Raw genomic sequence first — 17,906 nt, 5'->3', positions numbered from 1 at the left:
TTATGGGATTTGATTTTACTCTGATTGCATCTCTAATACCATCTCATTGTGGCTCCTCCTTTGTCTTTAGATGTGGGGTACCCTTTCTGGTGAGCTCCAGTGTCCTCCTGTTGATGATTGTCCAGCAGCTAGCTGTGACTCTGGTGTTCTCAGAAGAGGGAGTGAGAGCACGTCCTTCTACTCCGCCATCTTGGTTCCTTATCAGAAATAAACATTTATTTCTTAAAATAAGTGTAAAATTAGTAAACATCAGTATTTATTTATACTGATATTGCTACATTTCCTCAAACTTTTTTTTTCTAGAAAAGATATAACTAGAACATGGTTTTTACTCTCATTTATTATTCTTGGTGAAGGCTGGTTTATTTCAGACATTCATTAACTCACTCAGTCATCAGTCATTTATTGAAGAGGAATGAGCCAGACATCATTCAAGGTTTTGAGGGTATAGTTTTATGTCAGTTACAGTCCTTATCAACCACCCTTTGAGTCCAAATTTTGGGAATCTAAAGGAGACCACCGTGTAAGGAGTAAAGTGTTATAGGTGCTATCATAGAGGTAAGTATGAGGTACACAGTTTGTGAAAAGGAGAAAGATGAATCACTTCTATTTTGGCAGCTCCTGTATCACAGGCACAGTGCTTGAGAAAGAAACCAAAAGCTACTCCAGCAAATTGTATAAACCCAAAGCCATAAAAAACACAGGAAAAGGAGGCTGGAGTGCTCTTTCTCCCCTTGCACTCACTCTCATCCTCCCTCCTTCACGCTCATTCTGCTTCTTACCCTCAGAGCAGAGGTCAGGGGTTTCAAATTTAGAAATATTAGCACCATTGAACACTTTATAAATTCTCCTCAAGGGAATGTGTTTAGATTTCATGATTGGGGAATAAAAACTGCTAGGATTCTAGGATTTAAGATGAACAGAGTGTGAGGGATGGGGATGGAGAGGAGGTATGCAGGAAAGAGAAAAATGACGAGGGATGAGTCCAAAATGATCCAAATTATCAGGCCTCGTGAGTGGGAATGAATGAATGTCAAATGAAATCAACAGATACAAGAGTATAGCAGTCATTCAATGCAGGTTGTAATAGCCAGACAGCATGAGTTCAAATCCCTGCATAATCTGCTTAACTCCTTTGTCCCCCACCATGTACTCAGCCTGCCTTTTTTTTCTAAATAAATTTATTTATTTAATTTAATTTATTTTATTTTTAACTACATTGGGTGTTTGTTGCTGCGCCTGGGCTTTTCTCTGGTTGTGACGAGCAGGGGCTACTCTTTGTTGCGGTGCACAGGCTTCTCATTGCGGTGGGTTCTCTTGTTGTGGAGCACGGGCTCTAGGCACATGGGCTTCAGTAGTTGTGGCATGCAGGCTCAGTAGTTGCGGCTCATGGGCTCTAGAGCACAGGCTCAGTAGTTATGGTGCATGGGTTTAGTTGCTCTGCGGCATATGGGATCTTCCCGGACCAGAGATCGAACCTGTGTCCCTGCATTGGCAGGCGGATTCTTAACCACTGTGTCACCAGGGAAGCCCTCAGCCTGCCTTTTGTCTGTGAAAAAACTTTAGCCAAACAATAAGTTTAATCAGAGAAGTGAGAAAATGCAGAAACAGAGGAAAACAGTCAAACAAGACCAAATAAGAATAGATTAGTCATTAAGCAAAGTGAAGGACATTTTGTTCCTCTTCAAGGGCTATAGATAATATTCTGAGCCATATCCTTTGAGCTATCTGATAGACACTGAAACCCCACCAGGTGGAAGAAGTTAACTACATGATGACCAGACTGCAGCCATGACATAAGCTGCCACAATTCTGAGAGCTGGCCTCAAAGAAATGGGAAAAATCAACCCCAGAACTAAAAACAATCAAGATGATGCTGATCAGACCACGGCACGAATAATTTCAAGAAGACTGTCAGAGCTGACTGTGCTGTTTCTACATGTAGCCCCCTCCCTCCGTCTATAAAAGCTCTTGCCCACTGATTGCCAGTGGGGAGAGTCGGCCTTTGTACAGAAGTCTGCCCCTGCCCACACCCCAACCATTGCTGGCCTCCGATATAAAGCAAACTTTCCTTTCCACCAACCTTGCCTCTTTATTGGCTTCAGAGTGGTGAGCAACCAGACCCCCACTTTCAGTAACACTTCTATTTCCTTATCTGTATGGTGGGAAGGGTAATTGCTGTACTCACTTTGTGTGAGGATTATATGAGTAAATACGTATAAGATCCTTAGAACAAATAGTGCAGGGCACACAGTCAGTGCTGTATAGTTAAGTGTTGGCAATTGTTAAAATTTATGTGTTGAGTCTTCTGGGTGCAAGATGCTCTACCAATACTAGGAAGTACAAAAGATCTTCTGGTAGCATTCCTTCCACCATCTTTATTAGCATGTGCTTCTAAATCCTTTCCACCCCAGCACTTCTTCACACGCCCATTTTTTGCTCTCCTTTTAAGGAAATAATACACCTCTTCTTATAGGTATGCATTTTCTGTTAGGTATTATATCTAGCTGTTCATTAAACCAGGAAGTATATGTAACTTTGGGAAAACATTGACTTGGAGTGGAAACATCATCTAAGGCAAAAGTGCTTGGATAATGAAGAACCTGATTAACTTTGCCCAGAAGGGAGTGAAATATTTATCTGCCATTTTCCAACAGCAATATCTTCAGACGCTCTGAGGGTCTTTAATTACTATTTCCAATTGTTAAAACTATCAAAAGTACACATAAAAACAGCCATTTAGACTCTAATATAAACAGATCAGCCATGATGCAGCATTTAAAAAAATTGAGGTATTTTAATTGAACATACCATTTGAAAATAACAAAAAAATGTTCACAATTTAGTCAAAAAAGAGCCATTCATCAGTTCTTTGAATTTATAAACTGGGGTTGAAAGTCCAGCACTGTTTGCAGGCCTAGTGTTCTAGTTGTGGGTCTGTGGGCCCATCAATTACCTTCTTTTTCTTTAGTGGTAAAGAATCAGAAAGGTAAAATTATCATGTTTCTACTTTGCAGAAATACTATGAGGTTAAGTTAAAGAATCCTTTTGAAACTCTCTGAGACCTCAAGTGTCAATAACTTTCAAAATAAAACTAATATTTGAGTTAGTAATTAAAAATGTGCTCTGTGAGCACATCTCTCTGCTAAAGAGAGAATCAAGAAAATCATTTTAACTTTAAGTAAAAATTGATACCTTTTAAAAGTTCAAAAATAGAAATTTTGACTGGTCATAATTCTAAACTAGTAGCTAAAAAGATGTTTGGGCATCTAAATGAACTACAAGGAATGGCTGCATTTTAAAAGATTTTCATGTTATCAAGAAGCCGTAAAAAGAAACACCAACATAAAATCTTCTCCTCTCTCTCCATTTGCCTGGATTAGTTTTAAGGTACAATATTTAAAAAATTAGATATATGCATTAGGAAATTTCACTGACGTTTACTATCCCTGAACATTCCTTACTTCTTAAAAAGAGTTTCAATGGGGTTAATTTCTAAATTAATTCAGGCATTTGAGGGCAGTTGGGCCTTCTGTGCTTGAATAATTAAGTGACTACTATTAAAGGAAAGGCTACACATTAGTAACTTGGAGGAACCAGAGCGGATGAAACACTTTTCAGAACCTGCATGACAATTTTGAAAATTAAAGCCAGTTAATAGAAAAAAATGCTAAATCAATGGCCATAAAACTCAATGGGTTTATAGCAGCCTTAACACAGTAGGACTGAATTATCATGTTAATTTAATTTCCATTTCTAAATGAACCAGAAGGCACAATAAAGGTCAATTAACCAGCTACCTTCCCTGTCTTCTTTTTCTTTTACTGCCGGTTTTAAATCACATTCAGCCCCAAAGCACTCACACTGCTCCTGGAAACTCATTAGTTTTTCTTGAAATTAAAACAAAAAAGAAAAAAAAGAAGAAACAAAAACTAACAGCTAACCATGTGCTGAGAACAACCACTGAGAATGTGCTACAATTATGGGGATATATGTATTCAATGAAAAATCTCTTACTCTTGTCAGATCAAAGCTACAAACTTAGTTACATCAAGCCTAGGGAAACACACAAGTTAAAGGTCTCGATGATAGTGTTTACCAAGTGTTCATCTACAGTGAAAAAGCTGTGTGTGCTACTCCTAACATTTATGAGGTGAATAAGGAAGGGAACTCCCATCTGTGCAATGTGGGTCTATTGTTAGTTCAGTGAGAGCCACAAGCTTTGCACAGCCTGCATTTTTCACATTGAAATGTGTCACTATATATTAATAGGCTTTTATTACTTCAAAAAACTAATAGAAAGGGAAAAAAGAAGTCAGTTTCCTCCCCCTCACCAGGAAGAAAATTCAGTCCTTCTTTTTGGTGCAGTTAATTTATTGTTGCAATGGATTGCCTGTAATTTGATATGTTTATCAAAATCTTCAAATATTCTGGTGCTTTTTAGTGATATAAAGGGCACTAGGTTTGTGAACAAAATATATTTTTATTTTGCAATATTTATAGTCATTAAATTAGTTTCTAATTCCAATGTTTGCTATAATTTGAAAACTGATATGGAGATATTGCAAATGATCATAATTTTGATTTCAATAGGAACCTCTTTAAAAGAAAGTAAATAATGGTTCTAAAGTATCTAACACTAGGTATCAGGTAGCTGTCAATAAATGTTAACCTTCTTCCCCTTTCTCCTCTTCAGTATGAAGTAGAAAAATGAAATCTCCATTATTTAAAATTTATTTGGAATTATTTCTTAGGATTACAGAACTTTAAGAGAACAGTACCTTTGCTTATCAAGTTCTTATAACAAATATCCATGGAAATAATCAATAAACAATTTATAATGGGAATAGAAAATAATTTTATTCAAATCAAACTGAGAACTATAGCCTGGGAGACAGATCCAAGAAGCACTTGAATTGTGTTCCACTAGACTACAAAATGGAGGAGGCTTGTATAGGCAAAAAGCACAAAATTACATAAGTTCTTTGCGAGGAATTAGAATTGGAGCTGGCAAGAAGTGAGGGTGCTTGTTAAGCAAGGATTGATTGGGGTCCAAAATGGTTGCATAGTTATAAGGTTGCAGTGGCATCTGCCAGCAGATATGTTTTTGAAAATGGCTGGTAGTGACCTTGAGTTTGATACAGTTCAGAAAATTCAAGTTCTCGGTGATGAAGGAATGTGTCTGAAACCACATCCACAGTGGCCACTTGGCTCCATTTTGGATGCCTGAGTGACTTGTCAGAACAAAGAACAAACATCAAACCTGACAGGGGTACATTCCTCCAAGGTTTCAAAAGAGGCAGATTAGCATGTACACAGTGAGTCCGCATGACCCTGGTGTCTGAGAAGGAAACCTCGTCTTTGAAGGAGGACTAGCATTGGTGCCATAGGAGGAGGGGGACATTTATCATTATCTTCAAAGTGGACATTCTAAACAATCTGGTAAATGCATTCTCTCTTTAATGATTAAAGCAGATGTATAATGTATGTTAGACAAGTCGTAAGACAGGCTGTTCTAGTTAGCGTAATGTTCAAGCCAAATCTTTTATAAGCCAGAATGATTTCCCCATACCGCACTATGTGAAAATTTCTTCCATCACAAAGATGTGTGAGTGTAATTTAGATCTGAAGTCTAAGGGTTTTACTACATGGCTAATATCTATATATTTTTTCAAATGAAAACATTTAGTTCACCTTTCATTTAATAAAAATCTGCCCCTTTGCCTCTCCTTCACACCTAAGATTATCTATCTATCCCTATCTTCTCTTTCTCTCTCTCTGTATCATTTCTGGAAGCCATAAGTAGGATTTAATGACCTCATGACAGTTTCTGTGAAAAATATATTGTGTGCAGAAATATTAATGTAGAAGTATATATTCACAATGCACAGATTTGACAAATAAATATATAGTCTAGATGTGATTGGTTTTGAGAGACATCGTTTTTCTCTGAAAACTTTTGTAGGCTAGTGACAGAATCTAGTGCAGTTCTTTGAACTGCAACCTATTTAATCCACTTTAAAAAAATTATGTAATAGAATAGAAAAAAATGAAATTTTGTGACTGAAATTCTTTAAACATCAAATACATTTAAATGATTTTGTTAATTTCATGTGTATAATAAGTAATGCTTTTATGAGATGGAGGAATTTGTGCTGTTTTACTCCTGGTCTTTCTTCAGATTGACATTGGGGTTGCATGCATAAAGCACCCACTTTGTCACCTGTGCAAAGGAGCTCTTCAGTGAATTCTCTCTCTTCCCCTCCCCTCTCTCCCTTTCCCTCTCCTCTCTGCCCCTTCAGAGCTCTCTGTGAGCTCCAGAGTGCCACCTCCACCTCGGAGCAAGTGCAAGCCCAGTGCCCACTGTGGCCTCTTGCCACTGTTGTTTTCTACAATTGATTAGGACATTCTACTATGGTGGATTCTCAAAAATTATTGCTGATTAACTGAACAATATCATATCATATGATGTCATGATCCTGCCCTCCCCAACCTTTTTTTGAGACTGAAGAGGTCTTTTAAACATTAGGCCATGGTGTCACAAATTATATCACTGAACTGTTGATATGAGATAGTTGTTGGAGTCACTGAAGTCCCTGGACTGAGACTGACCATGTGCAGACAGGGAGCCTAGAGGAGCAGTTTAGGTACCTGGTAGGATAAGAGGAGAAGAAAGAAGAAAAATGGTAGCAGAGGAAGAGGGTAAGAAGAGAATAGGAGGAACCTGGGGCAAGGCATGCCCTTCATGACCACATTCATGGGGCAGAGTTCCCCCTTCCCAGCTGTGCCTGCACACACCACACACACACACACGCACACACACACACACACGCACACACACACACACACCCTGCTCATGGACCCCTGCCAGCATTAGTGCTGGTACTTACTTGCTATGCCATGATCAGGTCCAAAGATTATTGAGTTTGGAACTTTCTGTCTTGAAGGTTTTAAGGAACTTTCTTCCAGATGAGAGGCTGACTGGTACCTCTCTCTACCCCATATTTCATAACCATGTCACCCAGGAGTTGTCTTATTAGAATCTATGTATGTTTTTTACAGCTCTTCTGCCATCTGGCTGTGTGGTCTGGAAGTCACTTTTCTTTTCTGGGCCCTGGTTTCCTCAGTGGTGAAAGGAGTTTGCCCTTTGATCTTGAAGGAACTTCTGGTTCCAACACTCTGTGTTTTTCTGAGGTCCCATTTCAAGCATGGTGTAAGAATGTAAGGCAGGATCAAAATGTCCCAGCTTGCCCCTTTCCCTTCAGTTTACCTGTCTTGAACAGGTTAATTAATGCAATGAACTGATTTTTCCTAAGAACATTGTGTGTGTGTATGCATACATATACATGTAAACATATAAATACATACACACATATATGTACATGCAAATGTGTAGATATATATTCTACAATAGTTTGAAATTTTAGTAATCGTGTTAAGTGGCTTAGAGGAAGAATTTGGATGTTGTCTAAATAAAAAGAGACAATAAAAGGAGAAAAAAGTCTGTTTTTTGACCTCTAAAATTTTTGGACTGTCAGTTACATTCTTATTATTGAGATGGGTCTAGTGTATGTATAGATGTGTGTTTGTTTTTAGTTTTAGCCTGTTAGGAAAACTGGAGAAAAATGGTGCTCATTACTCACTAGGAAACATCTGTCCATTTTTGTACTACAGTATACATATTTTTAGAGGCAATATTTTATATTACACTTAGACTTCACCAAGCGAACCCAAGACACTGGGAGATGGAGTCTGATGCCTTGTATGAAATGGGCCGGGTGGCTGACTGTCAAAGGAAAACACAAGTTTGGTACATAGCAGGATTTACGTTATCTTATTAAAAATGTGTTTGCCAAGAATGTAGATCGGAAGGGAAATTCTTGGAATTGTTACTTTTTTTTTTTTTTTACCTTTGGAAGGAATGAATAGATATGTGGTATTAATACAGCTTGGGTGTCCTTCCTTCCCATTGCAGAGCTGCTGTCAGGAGAAGACAGCAGCGACTAAGAAAAACAGGCCAGGCCGGCCAGCAGCAGAAGGGCCCTTCCTCACAGGGAGCAGAGCCATTTAGCTCCCTCTGAGCTCCCTCCTGCCCATGAGCAGCCAGAGAGGGGAGGGACACAGGTGACAACTCTGGGCCTAATGGCCCTCTCTCTGTTTTTATTTCTCAGCTGGGGGTTGAATGTTCTCATTTTATGGTCACTTGTCCTTTTCAGCTCTGAGGAAAGAAAGGTTTCTCCCTCCCCCAACTCTATTATATATATTTCTTGTTTTTTTGTTCCATAAAGAAAAGTAAAGCAAAACACTAAGATTATTTCTCTAAGGAGTTTCTTACATTCAGAAAACCATGCACGGATGGAGCTGAGTGCTGTATGAAGGAGTGCAGACCACTCCACTCCTGCCCAGAGTTTGGAGAGGCTGCCTAGGATGCCTGCAGCCTGGGCGTGAGGGAGGTACGAAGACGGCTCAGGTAGGTACAGAAAGATGAGTGTGATGTGCCCAAGAAACAAGTAAATAATCCTGAAACCCTCGGATACCTCCCCGGATGTCCACTGTAATCAATGAAAGCGTAGTTGGTTGACACCCCCATTCTTCTCTCCACTCACTCATCTGTCCAAGGATCTACTGAATCAATATGCACTGATGAAATAACCCCATTTTTCAGGTTAGAAAACTGAGACTGTAACGGGCTTGCTCAAGATCGCAAGCTTGTAAGTGACAGAGCTAGTCAGTGTCAGAGCCAGATTTGAACTGGGAATTGTCTTACTCTGGAACTTCCCATGAAGAGGTCATTACACTAGAAAGTGATCAATGCAAGGATGAGGCATGCCTGGGGACTGAGGAGTCAGAGAAGAGGGATTTGATCCAGGTTTTGGGGGTCAAGAAAGGTATTTTGGGCCTAGTGGTTCTTGAGTTTAACATTAAATTATGGACCTGAAAAAGCAGATTGAGGTACTGTTGGAGATTCTAGGCAGAAAGAATAATTTGTGAGAACAAGTGTGTGTGAGGAATTACAAGTGCTTTGGTGTTTCTGAAACATCAAGGCAAGGAGGGGTGGGAGATGAGCCTGGAGAGGTGAGGTGGGACCAGATCATGGAAAATCTTTTAGAGTCTACAATGTAGACGATGCCAAATGATGAGTTTGGACCTTTGCAGGACATGGCAGGTGCAGTAGGGTGGGAAGGAGGGAAGAGAGGGGAGACCTGATGACTAATTGGGTGGATAGAAGAAATGAGAGAGATGGAGAAGCTATAGGACATCTCTCTGGCTTCTATCTTGGTGGCTGGGTGGATGGGAATGCCAACGATTGATACAGAGGATTCAGGAGGAGAACAGGGTTCAGAAGAAGGGTGCTGAGCAGTTTTATTCTTCACCAGTCTATAGTTATAACCACATTTTATTATTAACATTTTTATAGCAGGTTAAAATGGTAATGCACAGATTTCATACTTAGTATGATTTATAGTTATTAACTGTTATAATTTCATAAATAAGAAACAGCTTTCTTACCTAAGCAAAATTAAATAATTTGCTATTATCTCAAAAAATAAAAGTTAAGTCAGCCATAACTTTATGGATACTAATCATAATAACAAATACTACACATGGTTCAGGTATTAGTCTATGGACTTTACCTACATCAATTCCATTTATCTTGCCTCTGGGGATCTTAGTTTGAAACCTAAGTGGCACCACCCTGGCATTCATTCATGTCCTGTTGTGGATGGAGGGCTAGTGGTGTGGGTCTGCCAGCGGTGACTTTGAACGTGACACAATCTCCATGGCCCAGTGACTGAAAGAGGAAGACATCTTTGTGAAAATAAATCAGAGAAAGCTGTTTCACTCCAAGCAGCATAAGATGGAATGTGAACTTTCTTCTTACGGTCTAGGTTTGTATTCCAGTAATGCAATTAGAAGCTGTGTGATTCATGAATGTTCATAGCAGCATTATTCATAATAGCCCAAACTGGGAACAGCCTAAATGTCCATCAACTAATGAAGAGATAGACAAAATTGGTAGATGCTCCATTGAATACTACTCAGCAATAAAAAGGAAGAAACTACTGACACCTGCTTGCTACTTCATGGCTGAACCACAAACACCTTGTGCTAAGTGATGGAAGCCAAACACAAACAACTACATATTGCTTGATTCCATTTCTACAAAATGCCCAGAAAATGTAAGTTAATATAAAAAGAAAGTAGTTTAGTGGTTGCTTGAAGCTAGGGGTGGGATGGATTAACTGTAAATGAACATGAGAGATCTAATGGGGATAAACGTTTTCTTAGATTAATTTATGGTAATGGTAGCAACCATTTGGTAAAGTTGCTAAAAGTCTTTTAATTGTACACATGAAACGAATGAATTTTATAAAATGTAAAATATATTTCAATAAAGTTGTATTTTAAAAAAAGAAGCTGATTTGTATCAGCACACCTACAAAACAAAAACAGACTCACAGATGTAGAGAACAGACTTGTGGTTGCCAAGGCGGGGTGGGTAGGGGAGGGAAGGAATTGTAGTTCAGGATTAACAGAGGCAAACTAGTATATATAGAGGGGATAAACAACAAGGTCCTAGTGTATAGTACAGGGAACTATGTTCAATATCCTGTGACAAACCATAATGGAAAAGAATATGAGAAAGAATATATAGGTATAACTGAGTTACTTTGCTGTACAGAAGAAATTGACACAACATTGTAAATCAACTATACTTCAATGAAATTAAAAAAAAAAGAAAGAAACAAAAGAGGCTGTGTGAACTTCAGCCAAGTCATTGAATCTTTTTTTTTTTTCCATTTCCCTTACCTGTAAAGTGAGGTGCTGAAGTTTTAGACCTTATTTAATCTCCAGCAGCATTTAACTCAGTTTATTACTCACTGCTCTCCCCTACTTCCTGGCCCCCATTCATTTTTTGGAACTACTTTCTGCACTTGATTTCCCTGGCTTCTTGGAAAGTGCAGGGCTGGCTCAATTGTTTCACTCTGCAGTTAATTACCCAGCTTGATGCCTGTGGCATGCATTCTCACTCACCCATTGCTGCTTCTAATGTTCAGGTTATTTAGGGCTCTGCCCGAGATATTTTGGGACTTGTTTGGGATATTTCTCTGACACCTGAAAATCACTTCAGTCTCTTCATTTTATTGGGCAATTTTAGCAATCCTTTCTCACCAATTTATTCCAGAAAGTTTTCCTTGTTCAGTTTTGCTAGAGATACCTCTCCTGATATTCCAGATTCATTTGATTTCATTATAAGTCCATTTTTATATTTTGCCTGTTATTTCAATAGGATTTTGTGAGGAAGGATGTAGACGATGCTGTGTGTGCTGTCAAGATCCCATTCAGGACTGAAGGGCTTATTCCTCCAGCTGACCAAGGCTGGCGCCTTTCCTGGGAGAGCCTTCAACCAATGACTCATCAACTCAAGGCTCAACATTTTCAGCCAACTTGCTACAATTCAGAAGACCACCCAGCCTCAGAGCTTCCTGTGGGGTCAGCAGAGGCCTACATTGAGAATTCACCCAGCCCAGCTTCTCCCTCTGTCTATTTTATTCTTCCCTTCCCTTCCACAGATGTTGACCCCAAGAGTATTCCTTAATAGACCTTGTTCATGCTAACCTCGAAATCCAAGTCTGCTTCCCAGAGAGCCCAAACTGTGACAGAGGAGATGTGAATACACGTGTTCAGTCAGCCAGCTGGAAGGCTTTTTACAGTGCTTATTTTGAGATCATGGGCCTTTTAAAATAAGATAATTAAATGTATAAATTCTTTCAACCCAGAAGGTGAGGTTCACTTTCCTCTCCAATATGAACTCTCTCCTCTTGGCTTTTGATCAGAGACATCAGACTCAGTTGGGTTCCCAACTTCTCCTTCACCCCACAGCTGGTGCTATATGACCTTTTCTTGTGAGCTCAGCCTCCCACTTCCCGGGGCCAAATGGCTCTCAGTGGAAAACTATTAACAGTTTATCTTAAGTCAGGTTTTCTTGAAGCAGATTGTACATGAGGGTCTGTGTGTAAGTGCTTTGTTAAGAAGGTGTCCCTGGAAGAAGGGAGAAGGAGAAGCAGGGCAGGGCAGGGAAGGAAGCCAAGCAAGGCTGGGATCTCAGGTAGAGTCCTTTGGAGGTGATGGAGGTGGCGTGATGGTTAACTTTATGTGGCAACTTGACTGGCCACAGTGGGCCCAGATTAAGCATTATTTCTGGGTGTACTTGTGAGATTGTTTCTGGATGAGGTTAGCATTTGAATCGGTGGACTCAGTAAAGAATTTCCCCTCCCCAAGATCATGCAACTTGGGCATCATCCAATCCACTGAGGGCCTGAATAGAACAAAAGGCAGAAAGAGGAGGAATTCCTTCCTTTTTCCCTGCCTCACTGCTTGAGCTGGGACATCTCCTCTCATCTGTTCTGCCCTGAGACTGGGATTTATACCACCATTTCCCCTGGTTCTCAGGCAGGCCTTCAGACCCAGACTGAATTACACCACTGGATTTCCTGGGTTTCCAACTTGTAGATGGCAGATTGTGGGGCTTCTCAGCCTTCACAATCAAATGATCCAAATTATCATTTTCTATCTATCATCTATCTAGCTAGCTAGCTAGCTAGCTAGCTAGCTATCTAGCTATCTAGCTAGCTATCTAGCTATCTAGCTGTCCTTTTGGTTCTGTTTCTCTGGAGAATTCTGACTAATATGGGTAGCTTTGCCTGATCCGCAAAAGAACTCTGGGATATACCTTATACCTCAGAATTTTCCTACCTGAGGCAGAAGAGTTGGGCTTTTGTACCCTTGCACCCACTATTCAGATTGATTGACAATGACTCCCTGTGGTGGGGCTGTGAGCTGAGGTATAAATGCCAGGCCCTCCTGGCTCTCTGCCCATGCAGGGAAAGCCACTCCAGTACCATGAGGGTTGTCATCTGAAGAACACACATGAGTGCTGGTCATTGGGAGCCAAAGCACACAGAATCTAGTGAAGGGACATTCAAAAATGGTGGGAAGGGTCTGAAGTGGTCTGGGTGGATCAATGACATTGTTTTCTGCATAGTTCTATCACCAGCATCCTCGTCAGTCTGGCCTTGGTGCTAGGCTCCAATTTTGATAGTATTCTGTCTCTGGCATAGTAGAACTTGTAGAATATTTAATTTTGTGTGGGACTGTATTCCAGTGACTCTGTTTGGTTGAGTTAATTGCAAAATTCTCCATTAAATAATGAAATGAGTTAACCTTTTTATAGAGTTGCTCTGTATTTGCTATCAAAATGCTGAAGAGTGTTTGTGAAAAGCAGCAATCCTAGTGTTGGTCTAATTGATATTGAGCTGTTCCTCATGTTAGTAATTGCCCCAAAAGCTTAGTGGCTCCTTGAAGCCATTCTCAGAATGATAATAGGATTATGTTAGCAGCATAAAGGAAGAGGCTATGACAGGAGGTCATGTATCCAAGTTATCAAAAAATGTATCAAATGGTTTGGGTAAAAATTAAAGAGCAGGCAGGCTAGGACATTTGTGCTGTTTGGAGCTGAATCTGCTCTGTCAGGAGCCCATTTCCCATCCATTTTGATTCACCCTTTTTGATATTACAGTAAAGGCTCTGAAGGACCATTAAAAACCCAGGAACAATATCAAGATCATGCAACCTGACCCAAAAAATGGCTGACAATAGAGTAATAGATGCCACAAGTCTCAAATTTTAACCATTTTCTCTAATAGAAGAAATAGAATGTAGTAATAGTGCATAATAGATTAGAATATAGTAATAGTACATAATAGAAAAGCTATCTCTAAGCATTTGTGCTCTTCCTATAGGATATTATATTGAGACATCCAGACATGTAGTGTGGAAGAGCAAGGTGGTGCTGATTTTTGAAAGGATATTCTGAAAATTCCTGGGTGGTAAGAAAAGAGAGAAGGCAGTCCTTATTTCCTCTAAGAGCAGACTATTCTTTTGGTCTATTTTATATAAATTATACTGTAAGTGATTAAGTCAATAATTTTGCATGGATTGGCACCTACAATGTAGAATAGAATTTGTGGTAGGAAAACTCTCTGCTGCATATTTTGACATTAAGGCATTATTTGAATCAATAGGGACACTGGATTTGAGCTAGAGATCGTTCTAGGACTCTTAAATTATGGGATAAGTGTAAGAGTTTTAAAAAATAAAGAAAGAGCCTCAATTACTGAGTTCCTTTAGTCACAGGAGCATGACCAAACAGGTAGCTACAGAGATCTGTGTGCTGTGGGCTAGAGAAGGGTAACCTGACTAGGGAAAGGACCAGAGAGAGAGAAGTTTCTTAGAGAATGCTCAGGGTAAAAGGGTAAAATCAAGGAAACTAAAAGACAAGAACCAAGAACCAGACAGCTAAGAACTCTAGTATTATTACATCAACAGCTCAAAAAGAGAAAATCTTAGCAGTTGCTGAGCATGCATTTTCACTCCTTCCTAATAACTAGCCTTAATTATGCTATAAATAGATGACCCTTCCTTAACATGATAAAGAATCTCCAAAACCAATAGCCAAATGATGCTTATAGGGGACACTCTTGAGGTTTTACCATCAAATTAAAAAAGTCAGAGAAAGCTATTTGCCACTAACTAACATTTGTCTGGAAGTTGTAGTCAACAAGGTCAAGAAAAAGAAAGGAAATATAAACGTTGGCACTTGGATGATGTAGCAGCATGGAGGTCTGCTTGGATGACCCTCAAGAGAGAACTTGCTGTGCAGCTGCAAGAAAGGCAGTAAACTGACAATTCTCCAGCTCTTAGCAACTTCAGAGTCACCTCAGCTTCCCGGACAGCCCTCGGCCAGTGACTGACCATATCTGCCCAATGGGGGATATTACTTACCCTTGGAGCTACTAACTGGGTTGACTGAGACTTTGTCAGGTTTGCATCATAGTTAGCCCTTCATGCCCAATTTTCTTCCATCCCCCTTTATCACGTACACTTATCCCATATGCTTCTTGCACTCTTACCTCCATCTGGGTGTCTGCTTCCCAGAAGATCCAGCTGACACTGTTGGTTGCAGGAGTGGTGCAGGAAAGCAGGAGGTAAGATGTGTTTTGGGGATTGGATCCAATGAGACTTGGGGCACAGATGCTCTGGCACAAAATGGCAGTCCAATTGCTAAAACTAGCAGAATTGCCTGGTTGTTACTAAGTTGCACTGATGACCTATAGAGGCATAATGAAAAGTTGAGGGCAGTTAAGAAACAATTGAATATTGCCAGAAAGCCTGTGGTTTGCAGAGTCCCTTATTGCCTGCAGTGAGGGAGCGGAACAAGCTGAAGACTAAACTCAGGATTTAATAGTGTTGCCAAGCTACTAAGACGATTAAATATAAATGAAAGTTCTATTATGCCAAGACCAGGATTCTGGTTGGGCAAACCTGGGACCTGACACATCAGATGAGGACATCTGTAATGACACCCTCAAAGATTTGGGCTCTCCATATTCCATTGAGCCCTCAGAGTTGCGGAGGTGGCCCACTCCTTCCTATTAAGAGATAGCATTCTCCCCTGGTGGGAACACACTGTGATGTCTTTTTAGCAAGGCAGTAGGCCCCCCTCTCAGGATCTCCCCTTACCTCTTCTCATGACCACTGGGTTGATAACTAGGGTTAAGTTGTAGCAAAACCCAACTAGGGACATGCTGGGCCTGATAAGAGAGGAAAGGGAACTGTAAGAATTAGCCAGCATTAACTGGTAGGAGCTGGGCAGCTCCCAAGGGACTGGATTTGTGGTTGCTTGATCAAGAGGTCTGGGACATAAGACTGGATAAGAGTGAGTTTGTGAACTTGGGGACATTTTTGCAAAATGCAGGATTCAATACCCTGGCAAAGACCCCAAAAGCCCACTGAAAGCAATGGCCCATGGTTGAAAAGTCTGCATTACTGTGACAAATGACGGAAGAAGGGAGGTAGGTCTTCTGGACTAGATAAACTATGCAAGGCCAGAAAACACAGCTGAGAAGTATATTTCACAGAAAAGGCCAGGAATCACACCAAGCCCAGAATAGAGAGACACCAACATCACCAGGAGGTTCAATGGTGGCTGAGGGACTAAATATACAAATATTCACAACCACAACCTCTGCTGCAATTAGCCCAGAGTCAGGACTTAGCCAATAATCGGCAGCTTCGTCATTTTTTATTGATTCCAACTCAGGACCAACCACTGAAAGCCAAATATGCTCCCGAAAACAATCTCATAAGATGCCCTCCTAGTTAGCCTGCCTCCAGCTTCCTCGTGCAAACTACCCTGCAATCAGAACATACCTAAAATCTTCCCTTAATTTTTACTGTGAAGCTTTTCCACTCCCCTTGCCTGCCTTTGAGTCTCCATCAAACATGAGTGATGGTGGCTGACTCCTTTGCTGTAGAGAGCTCTGAATAAACAGCCTCCATTTCTTATCATTCAGGTGGTCTTTGTCTATTTCCACATGGCTTTCTTCTGCAGACAAAAGCTGATGGTAGGAGAGGCTGTCACAGAGCTTGGCTCATTGATACTAATGAGGATTACAGACCTCCGAAGTTGTAGAGGCCAGGTGGCTACATTTAACTGCCAGAAGCCCGGGGTTGCAATTTTTGGGACAACTGCCAGGATTGAGTGGCAGCCAAGGAGGCTTAACCTACAGAGAATTGCAGAAAGATAGTTAACAGAATATAAATAACATTGTTAGGGGTAAAATAGAAGAAGAGTCAAAGATGGTATTGCTCAATACATATATTTAATCAAAGAAAACAATCATAAAAGAGCAGGAAACTGAGAGTGGTCACACCAACAGAAAGTCACAATCTCTTTTGCAGTTTTCAGACCTGAGCCAGTTTTCAGACCCAGAACCCAGTGCCTGAAGACGTGGCTGCTTTCCAGTGGGAAGGATGTGGTATCACCATGGCAAGTATACATGGTAATGATTCCTCCAGTCCCTCCACAGTGGGACCTATGGCTATTTATCTGAGTGATTGTACAATGGGGAAAGGGGAATATTAGGACATTTCAGCCATTGTTAGACATAAGATCTTACATTGATACTTGGAGACCTGAAGCATCATTATGGTCCCACTGTTAGATTTGTGATATAGGAAGAGCATGTAATAAATGGAATCCTGGCCAAAGTCCAGCTTGCCATGGATACACTGGGTCTGTGAACTCACTAGGTGGTCTTTTCCTCAGTTCCTGAATATAAAATGGGAATTGAAGAATTTGCAATTTTATCTTTAGCCTGTGGGGTAAGAGTTATGGTAGCATGGGGGGCAAAGAGGAAGTCTTTGAAACTGCCTAGCCAAGATACTAAACAAAAGGTAATATCATATTATAAGAGAGAGTGAAGATTAGTGCTGGGATCTTAAGGATCTTAAGGATGATCCCCATCATGTCACTATTTAATTTACCAGTCTGGCCCCTGCAGAAACTGGAGGTATCTTGGAGAATGACTGTATACCGCCGTAGACTCAATCAAGTAGCAGCCTCGATTGCAGAGATTGTGGCAGAGGGGATCTGGTTTGCTAGAGTAGATTAACATGGCCTTGTTACACAATCTGCAGCTGTTGATTTGGTAATGGGACTCTTTTCTTTCCCTATCAGGGAAGAGGTTAGAAAAGGTTTGCATTCACAAGGAGGGAAAAAAATATACATTTATAGTTTTGCTCTAGGACTATGTTAAGTCTTGGACCTCTGCCATAATACAGTCTGAAAATATCTAGATTGCTGGGACATAATGTAGAACATTAGCTGATTTATCACATTGTGGATAGCATGCTGCTCAGGCAGGATGTGCAAGAGTTAGCATGCTGGAGACTTTGGTCCTCAGTCTACAAGGTGGAAGATAAATTCTACAAAGACTTTAGGACCTACCACTTGGGCAAAGTTTTCAGGGGTCTAGTGGTCCTAGGAGCATGCTGGGACA

General features: G+C 40.4%; 1 long non-coding RNA gene across 4 annotated transcripts; it reads left to right on the top strand.

Annotated features, from left to right (window-relative positions):
* The first annotated feature begins 5,239 nt into the window (after positions 1-5,239).
* LOC109548288 (uncharacterized) lies at positions 5,240-16,875 on the top strand. Of its 4 annotated transcripts, none has more exons than XR_002174340.3 (3): positions 5,304-5,442; positions 7,976-10,181; positions 11,294-13,230. It is a non-coding gene; the product is annotated as an uncharacterized lncRNA (long non-coding RNA). The 4 variants fall into 4 exon arrangements; XR_012327264.1 differs by adding an exon at positions 16,807-16,875 and having other exon boundaries at positions 5,305-10,181; positions 11,294-13,892; XR_002174339.3 differs by having other exon boundaries at positions 5,309-8,470; positions 9,891-10,181.
* Positions 16,876-17,906: the final 1,031 nt, after the last annotated feature.

Source organism: Tursiops truncatus, chromosome 17 (genome assembly GCF_011762595.2).
Source record: "Tursiops truncatus isolate mTurTru1 chromosome 17, mTurTru1.mat.Y, whole genome shotgun sequence".
NCBI lineage: Eukaryota > Metazoa > Chordata > Mammalia > Artiodactyla > Delphinidae > Tursiops > Tursiops truncatus.
Note: the sequence above shows the minus strand (reverse complement) of the source record. Positions and strands in the feature narration are given on the sequence as shown.